At 37.5% G+C, this 14,163-nt stretch overlaps 1 protein-coding gene across 1 annotated transcript in view; it reads left to right on the top strand.

Annotated features, from left to right (window-relative positions):
• TBC1D13 (TBC1 domain family member 13) overlaps positions 1-14,163 on the top strand; it is a 1,245,864-nt gene that overhangs the window by 980,087 nt on the left and 251,614 nt on the right. The window lies entirely within an intron of this gene.

Below are 14,163 nucleotides of genomic sequence, written 5' to 3'. Positions count from 1 at the left end.
CTGTGGATGGGAAACAGAAATTTACCCTAGTACTGCTCTCTGTACTACTAATGGACAGATATAGATCCTAAGTGCTTTATCTCTTGCATGGGTCTCCTCAAATTATCTAGGGTATGATCCCAGTTTTTCTCATTAGCAGGAATATATAATTAACAACCATGGGATGGGTTAGGCCAATTTAACACCAAATGGGATAGGTTAATTCGAACATCAAAAGGGAAATTTGCTGGGCCTAAAATGGTCCTTAAGGGTAGCTAGCCTATTACTTGCCTGTGAACCTATCAGGGTAATGTCATATTATCATATCCACCTGTTAAGCTGCTCAAAACAAGTGATACTACCTTATGATTTAAACCAGTGCAATCTATGATTAAATGGAAATGAGAATCTCTGTATAGAACTCATGCTATTCTTGTTTATTAATTTTAAGCATCATTCACATTCCTCTGTCATACAAGCTACCTTCATAGCCGATAAAGTACCTTCTTCTTATATAAAAGGCATATGCAATATCAGAAGAAAATATCACTGTGTCCACTCGTCCTCACATTTTCTTTCTTTTTTCACTCCATCAAAAAGGAAAACAATATTTTTTTAGTATAACTAGCCGTGAGTAACAGTGGAATCGCGTCTGTATGTACATTCGGATACCTGCTTGTTTTTAATGGTATCACATAATATTTCTGAAGAAAGCTTGCATGAGAAGCAGAAAATGGAAGAAAAACATCCTCTGTGGTGTAAGATGTTGTCTACAAAGAGGTCACTTAGCATTCCTTGGTTATAATCTCATATGGTGGAAATTAAGGGTTCTGCCATTAACAAGAAAAAAGTTTTCCTCTTTGCACAGTCATGCTGTGCTCTGCAGGCATTCATGTCATTCAAAAAGGGAAAATCTTTTTACACTGTTAAAGTTGTGCAAAATCATTAAATTAGTAATTTATTAATTATTTAAACAAGATAATTAACATTCACAAAAGAATTTACATACTGAGCTTTTGTGCATGTAAACAAGTATCTGCTTATAATGAGATGACTTTCGGCCACAGCGGAACTCCAGTCCGCTCATGATTGGCAATGGATTTTGCTGTGCCGAGTTGCCAGCCCGATGCCCAACCTTCAACGAAGGCACGCCCATTCACGCTCGCACCTACCTGCATGTCTTTAACGTCACTCAACCACGGGGAGGACATGCAGACTCCACACAGAAGGCACTCTAGCCGAGAATCGAACGGGAGAACCTCTTGCTATGAGGTGACAACGCTAACCGCTGCACCACCGTGGCAATTAGTACCTGCTTATAATAATTTAGTTAAACTTAATAAATGAGTTCATATCTTATCTATTAAAATGTTAAACAGCATATGTTTTAGTTTGTAATATTCATTGAAAATAACTGTGTGGACTAGAGGTGAAGGGAAATGGAGCAGTAAAGAGAAGACAACATTAATTATATAAAAGTAGTGGCTTATCTTTGCATGTTTCTCATGACCTAGAGAAGTAATTTTTATATGTTAGTTACAAATAGTTGTTGTTGTGTCTTTTGGCTTTTCCCGGTTAGGGGTCGACACAGCGAAACTCCGGTCCGCTAATGATTGGTAGTTGATTTTTACGTGCCGAGTTACCAGCCCTGATGCACAACCTTCAATGAAGGTACGCCCATTCACGCATGTCTCCACGCAGAAGACGCTCTAGCTGAGAATCGAACCGGACAGCATCTTACTGTGAGGCAACAACGCTACCGCAGCACCACCACCGCGGGTTATGTTAGTTACAAATAGTAATTTACTGAATATTCTAAAAACACAATAGTTAAAGAAAAAACAAGAGGTCTATACAAGTTCTCCAATTTTCATCTTTTTACTTAGGTTTTCCCCTTTTCTTTTACTACATGTGTGATGACAAGTGTATTGGATTTTTTTAGAAGCCACTGTACTCCCGTTTGCTTTCCCAGAAGGTCTTTTAAAGAAAAATAATTGTCCTTCTTTTCAGCCTCGGTTATTAATCTATTGTTTTGGATAAATATCATCATTTCCTGTAGTGATTTGAATTTGTTTTGCTTCTGAAGTTGTGTACTTTTATTCTTAATTGAAATAAAAGTAATGTTTTAGTGTTATTTTGTTCTAATGCTTTTATAAGGGGCCAGGCCGTTTTTCATTTTTCAAGAGATTTAGTGGCGTAATTGGTGTAAATCTAATTATGTTTGAGCCTACTGTGATTGGAGAGTTTACAAATATATTTTTAAAACAAAAGCTAGGATTCAGAAATGTTAAAAAAAAATAAATTTGTGGTATCCCTTGAAGTCTCAGAAAAACCCAGTATGCAACATTTACTGGGTCCAAAACAAACCAAGAAGAAACTTCACAGTGTGGAGGGGGTAATGTTCACTTTATAATTATATTTTACAGTTCAATTTTTATTAAGTACATGCTCCAAAATAATCAAATAGAAAATAGTAGATAGTCCACAGCTGAGTTAAAAATGGAATATCCCCGGCATCTGCAGCTACACAAAAGGCACACTGGCTTTAAATTTCAAATTATTGACCACATGGACCTTTTAGAACTGGAAGGAGACATCCTTAATCTTCTAGAAAATTAAAAGACCGATATGGGACTGATTAATGCTGAAATTACTTGCTTATATTGTGTTTAAAAACAAATATTAAACATTGTTTACTTCTTTTAGCACTAACTTACAATGTCGTAAAGGGCATACTTTAGCTGGCTCATGTATACTTTAATCATTTCTGATGGCTCACCATTAGATGCTATTTTAGATTTTAAACTGAACACTTTTGTTACACTTTTTCCTTTTAGGCAGTGAAAGTCTAAGCACGGGCCTAGTCTTTTTCTTTTTCTGTTATAAAGGTTGCAATTACTCGAGTGCACTCTTACACACTCAACCTGTTTTCTTAGTTGCCACACTTTTAACAGATCCCCATGGCCTTAGTGCTTTATTGTTAACATTTATCACAGTATTTCCAGCTTGGCAATTATTTTTATGTTTTTTCATTCTACTTAGGCTTCAGTTGTATATATGAATGTTCCTTCATATTATGATTTGTTTTGACACACAAACCTGATTTATTTGACATGAAAGTGATGTTTGTTAAAAGTTGTATATTTATTACTATTTATTCTGGTAAATGTCTGTTAGTAGATCTTTTTGTTAGTCAGTCAGACATTTTTTAGTTAGTTTCTTAATAAAGTTTTGATTAGTTTGCCTATACAAAGTGTTAATAAACTGGTCTTAGATTGTAATTTGTCTCTAGTTTCAGTTTTAGGTAGCATAGTCTTTGATTACACTATGGTGTTGGGGAAGGGGAACTTGGTTAAAGGAATGATTTTAATGCTTTTATTGCTGTTAACAGAGCCACCCTCTGTAACTACTCCCTTGCTCCAAACAACCTAATTATGTATAAATAATGAATGTTTTTGATGCTTTTCATTACACTCAACTAGGGTTGCCACCTTTTTAAATGCCCAAAGTGGGACATTTTTGGTACAAACATCAGATTTTGCAGGCCAAAACATACCCACGGCCAGTACAAAGGACAGAACTTCCCTTTTTTGCCTAAATAAAAGGTTATTCTTGTAGCATTTTAGTTGCTTATTCTGTTTCTTATAACATTTAGGTGTTTCAGATACAGAATAACTGTTTTATGCAACTATTGCATAAAATATAGGAAATAATTTTGTCCTAAAATCTCAGCACAATTCCCATTTTTACACTTTTTTAGCAGGACACAACTGCCCAAAGAGGGACTGTCCCTCGCAAAGTGGGACAGGTGGTAACCCTACACTCAACTAGGATCACTTGTGTGTTTTAATAAAGGATATTCCATTTTTAACTCAACTGTAGACTACCTACTGTTTTATATTTGATTATTTTGTTGCACATATTTTCAGTTCGATTTTTATTAAGTGAATTAAGTGCTTAACATAATTTAGGAAGTGAACATCAAACCTTCCACACTGGGAGGTTTCTTCTTGGTTTGATTTAAAAACATTCCCATCAGCAGTAAGCCTTTTTTACTGCAGGTGGTAGCCGTTTCCAATTTATAGATAGCTCTATTGCCGTGCTTACCTTGAAGAGGTGCAGCTCTGCAGTGGACTGTCTCTCTGGCCTACTGCAAATGCTAATAAGGCATTCAGGGAGAGAGGCATTTAGTAATTAGCCATGTGCTCTGTCCTTGGAAATACCTGCATTAAATGCTTTATGCTGCCAAAGAATTCATAGAACTGCTTGGTTACTTAAACAACATAAACAAAATAAGTAAATCCGTACCAACTCTAGCAGTAATTAATTCAGCCAAAAGTTTGTATTAACCCATTAATTTCAATGGGTATGATTGCATTATAGGTTAGTGCTAGCATGTTTGGCAGATAAGTATCGGTGGTTGTGTGTATGTGTGTATGTATGTGTGGCTGCATGTGTGAATGTATGTAGAGATACGAGTGATGTCAGGTGAGTTTGTGTGTGTGTGTCTAGCTGTGTTTGCTTGGGTGATCCCATGGTCACAGTGAATGGTAGTGGAACAGTAGCGCAGGTGTGTCTGCATGTGTGTGTGTGTGTGTGTGTGTGTGTGTGTGTGTGTGTGTGTGTGTGTGTGTGTGTGTGTGTGTATGTATGGGTGAATGGGTGAGAGAGTGGTCAATTGTGATTGGGTGGGGGAGGTCTTTGCTGAACAGACCCGTGTGTGTGAGGAGGGTGACATCTGTCTGCATGTGTGAGTTGGGGGGTGTAATACCTCTTACCTCCCAGTAGATTAACTAGCTGTGGATATAATCGGGGGACACGATACACCAGGGAAGCATTTCTTCATCTTAATAATCAGAAAGGTGAAAGAACACCAACACGAAGGATGTACTGGGGGGACAGTAAACACCAGTGATTATTTCTACATGGTACTCTAAGCTACTTAGAAAGTTAGTAGAGCAATAGGTGTTGCATCTGGATGCATTTTCTGAACAATAAGAAGTGTGGAACTCAAATGCCTGGCATTATTGTCTTACTTTAAGGGTCCATGACGTGCGAGGTCCATGCTTAAGACCTCAGGACAAAGCTGGGAGAAAGCATTAGACAACACCAAGGAAGCCCTTAAAATGTTAATATAGCAACCGGTCTTACACTATGGTACATTTTCTGAACAATAAGAAGAATGAAGTGCTAATGACTGGCATTACTGACTGACTATAATCATACATTAGTTATGAGGAATGGGTTAAAATAAGAGGCAGCAATAGAGATGTTCTGTAAATTCAGTGTGACATTTAAGAGGTATTGCAGAATGTGTGAGTGTGTGTGTGCGCGTATGTATATATTTGTATTACTTATGTGTGGAAGAATGAATGGAAGTGTGCTTGTGCTAACGCAGTGCATCAGCTGCCAGTGTTGATTGCTGCAGTACCAGCAGAAATGTATCTGTTAGTGCTTGTAGTAATCAGCAAGTGATTGAGACACATGCAGATTAGCTAATAATGAGATCTTTCCTTATTGCAGCTAATGTGTCTCCAAATTTCTGGTTTTCTTTTTGCCTCAGGCATACCACTCACAGCCGGGCCTGACCCTGAATTATGGTCGGTATCCTTGTTACTAAAGGGATTGTCATATAAGAGCAAAAGTTTTACTTTCTTTCTTTTGGCATCTTCATCTGATAGGTCCTGAAAGGTTGTTACAGTAGCCTGATTTACTCAAATTCTACTTTTTGTTCGATTACTTTTTGATTTTCTTCTAAAAATGACATGAATATTATGATCATGTCTCCTGCCTTAACCATTATGTTATATGTTTGACAAAAGAATATTAGGAGAGTTGAGAAAAATTTGCATCACGCATTGACTTTTTAGTACTGCTTAAACCCTATGTGATAGCATCCATATTTCTGTCTAGTTTATACTGCTGAAAATATTCCGTACATATAAACTGTGTTTTATTTTATGTTATGCCTACCCCTAAGTGATAACATTAATATTTTAAATTGTCTGTCGTCCAATTTCTGTTGACTGCTGAAAACCCTTGAGTTGTAACTGCTTCTTTAGTTTAGCTAATGCGTACGTGTTATTTTCCCATCTTCACAGCTATGAGCAGTACTATGTCTCTTCATCAATAATTTACGGCAGTGCTATTGCTAGAATTACTAGGAGTAATGAACTCTGGTATTTAGAATCATTACAGATGTTAAGTATTCATGGATATTCTTAAACTATAGTGGCTTTTGTTTCTGTCTTTACCAACTTATAGTCTCTTCTCTCATTCTCCCTGTTTTATATGCTAAACCGTTCTTCCTCTTATCTTCATTACAGCTAATACACTGCATCAAGATAGACTTAGTTTCCAAAATAGTCTGCCTATTTCTTGGATACCCTCCCTTTGCAGCTCCAACTTTAATGTGAGAGATAAGCAAACTAACTAAAAGAAGCTGCAGTTTATGTCCCTGAATCTTTTAACTGTGTATACACATTTAAAGTTCGTATCCTGTTCCTGATACTGGTACTGGGATCCCTACTACCTCAGTCCTTCCCCGGACCACACATAGCTACCTAGATCTACTTCAGCTTCTTGGTCCCAACTTAAAAATATTTTGCCCTGCAATCCTAAGCTTGTTGTATAATAACGTAAAAGATAAAGTATATACAAAATCGAAATAAAGTCACAAGAAATAAACTGTTGGATTACTGCACTGACCTGTTTGTCCTAGTTTAGCTTACTGATTATTTCTGAAGCAACCCTATGGGCCTTGTGTTTCTATCTGCTCCATTCGCTCTCGCTATGCTCAGGTTCACTCCACTCCTCTACCCTACCCCCAATTCCTCCCACCCCCAAAACATCTGCATTTAACCTTAAACAAATCACTCCCCACACCTCTGTCATCCAATCAAAACTAGACATTAACAAACCCTACCACCAAAGCAATCACACACCATTCATTAGTTAACTGTTCTTTTCACAAAAATACACACCACACTAAAAAATCTGCAGCCAAAGATAAAACAAAAAGTAGTAGCTACGCTCCCAACATTATGCTAGTCTTTTACTCTTTTCTCCTAATTTTCCTCACAATCACCACCCACTACACTTCCTACCATACTCAGCTAAATATCCCATTCAACACCCCACTCCTTCCCCTAGGAAAAAAACATGCACAACTCTATCCTATTATCACCCTCCATATATTAATAACTCAGCAATAAACTAAATCCCTTATATTATTCTCTCTCTACCAGATCCTCCTCACCCATTTCCTTTAAGTGTAATAAATTAATTACAAACGTTCAAAACTCATCACACATATAGCATCCCAGCTTAATCTCAGCGGAGACATACACCCTAACCCTGGACCTACAATGAATGCAACTCATTTAATCTACCAACCCACAGCTTAATCTCACAGCCTGTTTAACACACCTAGGAAAGCCACAGATACTTCATATCAGTATCAGAAGTGTAGTCAACAAATTACAAGAACTACACACATCCATAGCAGTTTACTCACCAGACATTGCCACAATAACAGAAACCTGGCTAAAACCCCATATTAGCAATAATGAAGTTCTAGCACCAGGATACAGCATACTTAGATTAGATAGGGAAATAAGAAAGGAGGTGGGGTAGCTATTTTGCACAAAAGCAACCTCAACCCAGTACCCATCAACCTCAGTACCCCAGACTTTAACAATCCAGAAATATTGTTTACAAAGTTAGAAATCAACTGTAAAAAGATCTCTATGTAGTAAGAGCATGCATTACCCAGGTAACAATGTAAACACAGTAGTACAAATTTTCCAGTGGACATCACGCACCCTGCCACAAGAAACCATAATAATGGGGGATTTCAATATAGATAGGTATACATGTGACTCTCTTAGGCCAATCAACCACATCAATCTCTATGCCTTTTCTCAGCTAATCACAACTCCCACCAGGGTTGACAAAATATCAGAGACATTCTGTTCTAGAATGGACCCTAACTAACAGACCCTTACTGTCTTCACACTGTGGGTGTCTCCCAGACACCCTTAATGACCACTATCCAATCTACTTCTCAAGCACTCAATAAACCCATTTAAAAATCAACACTTATCAACATATTCGTAATAAAAGAAATTTCTCCTCCTCTAACTTCATAGCCACCCTAAAACACTGCAATGGGTCACACCCCTCAAGTGTCTATCCCTCGAAGAGGCCATAGAGTTCTTAACTCCACTTTCCTCAGGATTCTAGATAATCTTGCCCCCTCCCCACCAGGACTATAAGAATAAAATTCAACTATGCACCCTGATTGACCAAATAAACTAGATCACTTCTAAAAACAAGAAGATAAAGCTTGGGACAAGCGGAACACCAACAAAACCCCAACAAATAGAAAGGCTTATCTTGAACTACAAAACAAAGCAAAAAAAAAAAAAAAACAAATCAGACAAGACAAAATTAACCACTACATCAACAGTCAAGCAAAATACTAAAAAGATCCACAAAAATTCTGGTCTACTATAAAAAAAAATTACAACCAGGGCAAACTAGTACACCTTCCCCATCAACTAGCAATACTAAAGAAAGTATCAAAACTCAGTTCAGCAAATATTTCACAGAAACCATCCTGGCCCTTACAGCTAGCAGCAGTTCTACACCTGAACCATCCTACCCAAAAACTACTCAGGACACTGATACCTTTTCTTTTCATCCTGTCTCCATAGATACCATAAAAATATATAATAAAACTTAAACCAACAAAACTAGCAGCCTATCGTCTACCTGCTGAATATCTAAAAATATCTGCCAAGGCCATCTACTACCCTGTGTCCATCCTGATCAACTGATCTGTATCATAACAAAAAGTGCCACCCATCTGGAAAATATCACACATTATCCCACTACATAAAGGTAGTAACTCAATTACAGTCCAATTGCAATATTATCCCCCTATCCAAAATCTTAGAAAAGTGCATCCACTCACAATTACTCAACTACCTCTTAGCCAATATTCTTCTCTGTAGTACTCAGCATGATTTTTTTACCAAAACATAGCACTACTACTGCTTTAATGGCCTTCACTAACACAGTAAATCACCTACGAAATGATGGCAATCTAGTCTCAACCATATTTCTTGACCTATCTAAAGCTTTCAGTAGTGTTTCTCATAACAAACTTCTTAAAAGCCGTAATCTTAACCACTCTGCAATGTCATAGTTCAAGGACTATAAAGTCAACAGACAGCAATTAGTTAAATAGCGACAAAATCTCTCTTCTCTCCTACCCATTACTCTGAGCGTACCACAGGGTTACATCCTGGGACCACTCCTCTTCACCTTCTTTACTAACAGCCTCCATTCTGCTATCCTGCATGCTTCCTTGGTCCAGTATGCAGATGTCTCAGCCCTAAAATGTGCAGCTCCCACACTCCAACAGTTACAACAAATAACCAAGCAGTCATTTCTAGAAGTAGAATCATGGCTAATAAATGCCCAACTCATTCTGAACCCCAATAAGACTAAACTTGTGCTTTTTCAACCAACAAAATTCAATAATTCCCCCCATCTTTTACTGTATCATCAGCAAATAAAACACCCATCTCCCCTGCATCCCATACCAAACTACTTGGAGTAATCATAGACAATAACATGAAATTTGACATACATATAGACCAGACAATAAAGAAGGTACATAAAAACTCTGCACACTGTATATACAAAAAAAGATTCCTCACAAATACCACCATTGCTAGAACTTGTCTAGTCTCCACACTACTATATGCATGTCCTATTCTTACCAACATCAAAAATCTGACCTAAGCAAACTCAACACCTGCTACAATAAAATTGCAAAGTTCACCATTGACGCTACATTCATATCTCACCATTTTATAACACTAAAACAACTATTATGGTTAGAGTTACCCATCCTCCTAGCCTATAACCAACTGTTCATGGCCCATCAATTATTCTACCACCCAGAAAAAAAACCTGCCCTCCTCAACCTCCTCCAACCATATACTGATAACCGCAACATTCAGTTCAACAATAAATCACTTTAAAGATCACTAAAGCTAACACCTCTGCTGGGGAAGCCCTTTATTCCAACTTCAAAGCTAAAACTTGGAACTCCATCTCCCAAACATAAAAACAACCCCAATACGTCACAGTTTAATGAAATCATAAAAACACATTTAAACAAAAATTTGATATGCCTTTGCTCTAGCACAGCTTAATAATTTCCTACATCCTTTAGCCATTCCATTGACCAACCACACAACCTGCAAGGCAATACTTCTAAACACCTAATAACTCTAACTTCCACCCTGACTATCTCCCATGACTGTATCTAATCAGTCTTGACCGAAATTACTTCTGCTGTACAACTCTCTAGACTTTAGCTGGTAACACTCTGCACTGTTATCCAAATCTCCATTATGGTTGTAGGGTCTCTATCACATCAGCGAACGCTGCTATATCAAACTTCAAAGTCTGAAAGCTGAAAATAGCGAAGGAATGGATCAGCAAATTTTTTCCCAGGGAAAAGTTTTGCTGGGCCGTTCTCTGGGTTTTGCTGTTTTATCCACTGTGGTGCAATCTCGATGTTGGTATATTTAAGTTGGTGTGGGGGGCAAAGCCCCCCACTTAATTTTGACTGTATTCTCTTTCCCAGGGAAAAATTTGTTCCTCCATTACTTCGCTGTTTTCAGCTTTTGGACTTTGACATTCTGTATATCAGCGTTCGCTATTTTTATCATTTGCTGATGTGATATAGACCCATGGTTGTACTACTGGGATATAACATTTAAAGCTCTGTGTTATCCAGGACCACCAAAATGACTGTACTGAAGTATATAATGTTAACTGTCTGTTTTCATACCTCTGCTCCAAGTGGAAATATTTGCTGTGTCTGTACTAACTGTCCCAACTGATAATATTTGTAATTTTCTGTAAATGCTAAAGGTGAATAATGTTTGTTTATTCTGTAAAATCATGTAAAAAAATTCTTAACCTGGAGCTTTTCTTCACTGAAAAAGGACAGCTTGTCCAGTTGGACTTTCCTGGTAAACAAATGTAAAATAAATAAAATAATAAATAAAAGGTTATTATGAAATTGCTTCAAGAGCAAACCATAAGAGATGAATTTCTTGATATCTATTTGGAGAACATTTTAACAACTACTGTGGTCAGAAACCAAAACATAATATTTTGTACTACATGGTAATATTAATCTGTTTGTCTTCCCTCAAGAAAAGCTGGTTATCTGCTAGTGCACGGTTTTTAACTGCTTTCAAAGCTGTTGGTTGAATAGAGCTTCACTTTTCACTGTCTTTTGTGGGGTATGTTGATGTCATACACCTTTTAAATCTATTAGTTACTTTCTGATATAATACTCTAGTGACTCCCATCTATGGGCAGTGCAAATTTAGGTTTCTTTTTATAATAACTAGTTAATACATAATGAACCTGGCAAAACAGTGTTATCTTTTTACTTGTTTTCAGAGTGTAATGAAAGTTCTCTATGTAGTCAATGGCAGTTTTATTTAGTCAACACCTGTGTCAGTGGTGTAGAAGGATAAAACCTGACCATGATTCAGGTGATCTGAGTTTGACTCCTGTCTTGGTCTTTTGACTGCACTAGTATGGAGGATACATGGGTCCCCTAGGATTGAGGGAGAGTTGCATATAGCCACACAACTGCCATTAGGTTGCTAAATTTCTTGCAGTAGGAGTTTATAGACTAGTAAAGGTATTTATGCCATATAATGACTATTGAGGTTCATATTATAACACCGAACACTGAAAACAGTGAACGGTGTTACATCGACACATATTCAGCGAACGCTGAAAATGTCGAAACCACAGAACAGCGATTTCTTTCCTAGGGAAAGAAATTGCTGTTCCAACCCCCCCCAAAAAAAAAAAAACATTAAACACTTCCAAACACATACCCTAACCCTAATTATACCCCCCAAAAAACAGTAAACAGCTAAATACACATATGCTCATAACCCAACCATACATCTAACAAAAAAAAAGTAAACATTTTAAAACATATGCACTTACCTTAACCCGCACCTTAACCCTAAGGTCAGTAACTCTCGCACATTTACGTAAACAGTTCCAAACACAAACACACTTACCTTAACCCTAATCCTACCCCCCAAAACAGAAGTAAACAGCTAAAAACACACACACACACGTAACTCAACCATACATCTAACGCAAAATAAAACACAGTAAACACTTTCATACCTTTGCACTTACCTTAACCCACACCCTAACACTAAGGTCAGAGCTATACCAGCCAAGGGACCACACTACACTCCAGAACAGGCAAAGCAACGAAGCTGTTTTGTCTGTTCGCCCTACATGTGTCGACGAAAACGCATTTGACAAAATGCATTTTCGTCGTTCTAATATGAACCCGTCTATTGTACTATACTGTAAACACTAGTAAAGGAATGATAGTTTTGTAGTAAATAATGAATCTTCTACAAGTCTTTGAAAACTAGTGAAGGTACACTGTTTGACAGTAAGCTATGTTCATCAAAAAGAGGATGGTAGTATGGGAAAGATTTCTGGATGCAGGAGATGAAAAGGGAATGTGTAGATGTGGCGAGGGGGTGGAAGTTGTGCAAAGAAAGATTTAGGGGAATAAATTGTGTCTAAGAACTGTAGAAGGAAGGAGGTAGAAAGGGGAGGTGTATGAAGAGAAGATTTGTGGGTAATGGCAGTGAATTTCTTAGAGCTGTATACATTGTCTGGAGTACTCCAGGCATGATGGGGGAAAGCCTGAGCTTGGGTAGATTTGGGGGAATGGAGTATACGTGTAAGAAATTGGAGCCTGATATAATTATATAACTATATCTTAGAGGGGAAAGAAATACCTGTGCCTTGTAAAGAAACAAAAGTAGCAGTTATGTTGAAAAAGTGACAGATTCACAAACCCGGGTTCATACAGAGTAATATCTCACTGAATGGCAATTACAAAGTATTTATGGGTATACTAGGCACATGACCAGTTCGACTGCTACTTAGTTTGATAACACTTGATCAGTGTGACTTTACTGCTGAGACAGAAACTCAACAGTACAATTAAAACAACCATTGTACAGCAAGATACAAGGGGAAGTGGAAACCAGTCACACACAACAATAATAAGTTCTTGATTCTAAGAAGGCATTTGACAAGGTCTTTCAAATTTTTTTGAAGAAAGTAATTAAAACTTTTGGATGTACCATTAGGTATTGTAACTTAATGTTCGAAACATACAGAAACACTACAGCAAAAATTAAAATTGGGGGTTGATCTGAGATTCTTTCCTTCTTTGCATATGGGCCTGTTAGGAATGCCCATTGGTTGTCATCACTTGTCTTTGCACTGAATTTGGAAACACTGGCTTCAGTGGACAGACCTTTTCAGATCTAGGGTTATAATTGTGCAGACTAAGTTGGCACATTTTGCAGATGACATTCTGGTTTGTTCTGTGAACCCATAGCAGCATCTCGCCCCACTATTTCAGGTTAATTCTGTTTGCAAAATAAAGAAGAAAAACACAGGCAATGAACCTTATTTTCCTAGCTATAAATTTGTAACAGGTGTATTCCTATCTCCAAGGGCACACAAGAATAAAATACCTAGGGGTATATTTAACCAGCATAGAACTCCAGTTGGTGAATGACTCATGGCAAGGAATAAAAACCAAAATACTTACAAACATTACCAAATAAAGACTAATTGTGGTGGACTTGGACCACAAAAATATAAGCTTGTAAAGGTGCTTCTGGTCTCCTTGGTTATTTATTTAGGTCAGGCTTTTCTTGTACTACCTGGTAATTTTTTTTAGATGATAAGGAAGAAAATGCAGAACTTTGTTTTGGTAGTACAAGCTTGTAAGGGTTGCCTGGGAGAAACTTGAGATGCCCTTACAGAACTTGGGGGGGGGGGGGGGGTTGAGTGTTCCAGAATTGTAGTACAGTACAGTTGTAGCATAAAATGCCTGTTTTTAATTTAGTTTGATGACTATGGGGCACATATTGCAAAGAAATGTCTTTGATGCAGAAAGGGCTACCATGTCAGTACGACAAACTTGTGATGCCTTAAACCTCCTGTAATAGAGGCCAATGAGATGTATGCAGATGAGCTCTTAAAGACCTAAAATGTTTCAGCTACATGGCTTCTGAATGT

Source organism: Protopterus annectens, chromosome 16.part0 (assembly GCF_019279795.1).
Source record: "Protopterus annectens isolate FY-2018-M chromosome 16.part0, PAN1.0, whole genome shotgun sequence".
NCBI lineage: Eukaryota > Metazoa > Chordata > Ceratodontiformes > Protopteridae > Protopterus > Protopterus annectens.
This window is presented reverse-complemented; position numbering and strand designations above follow the sequence as displayed.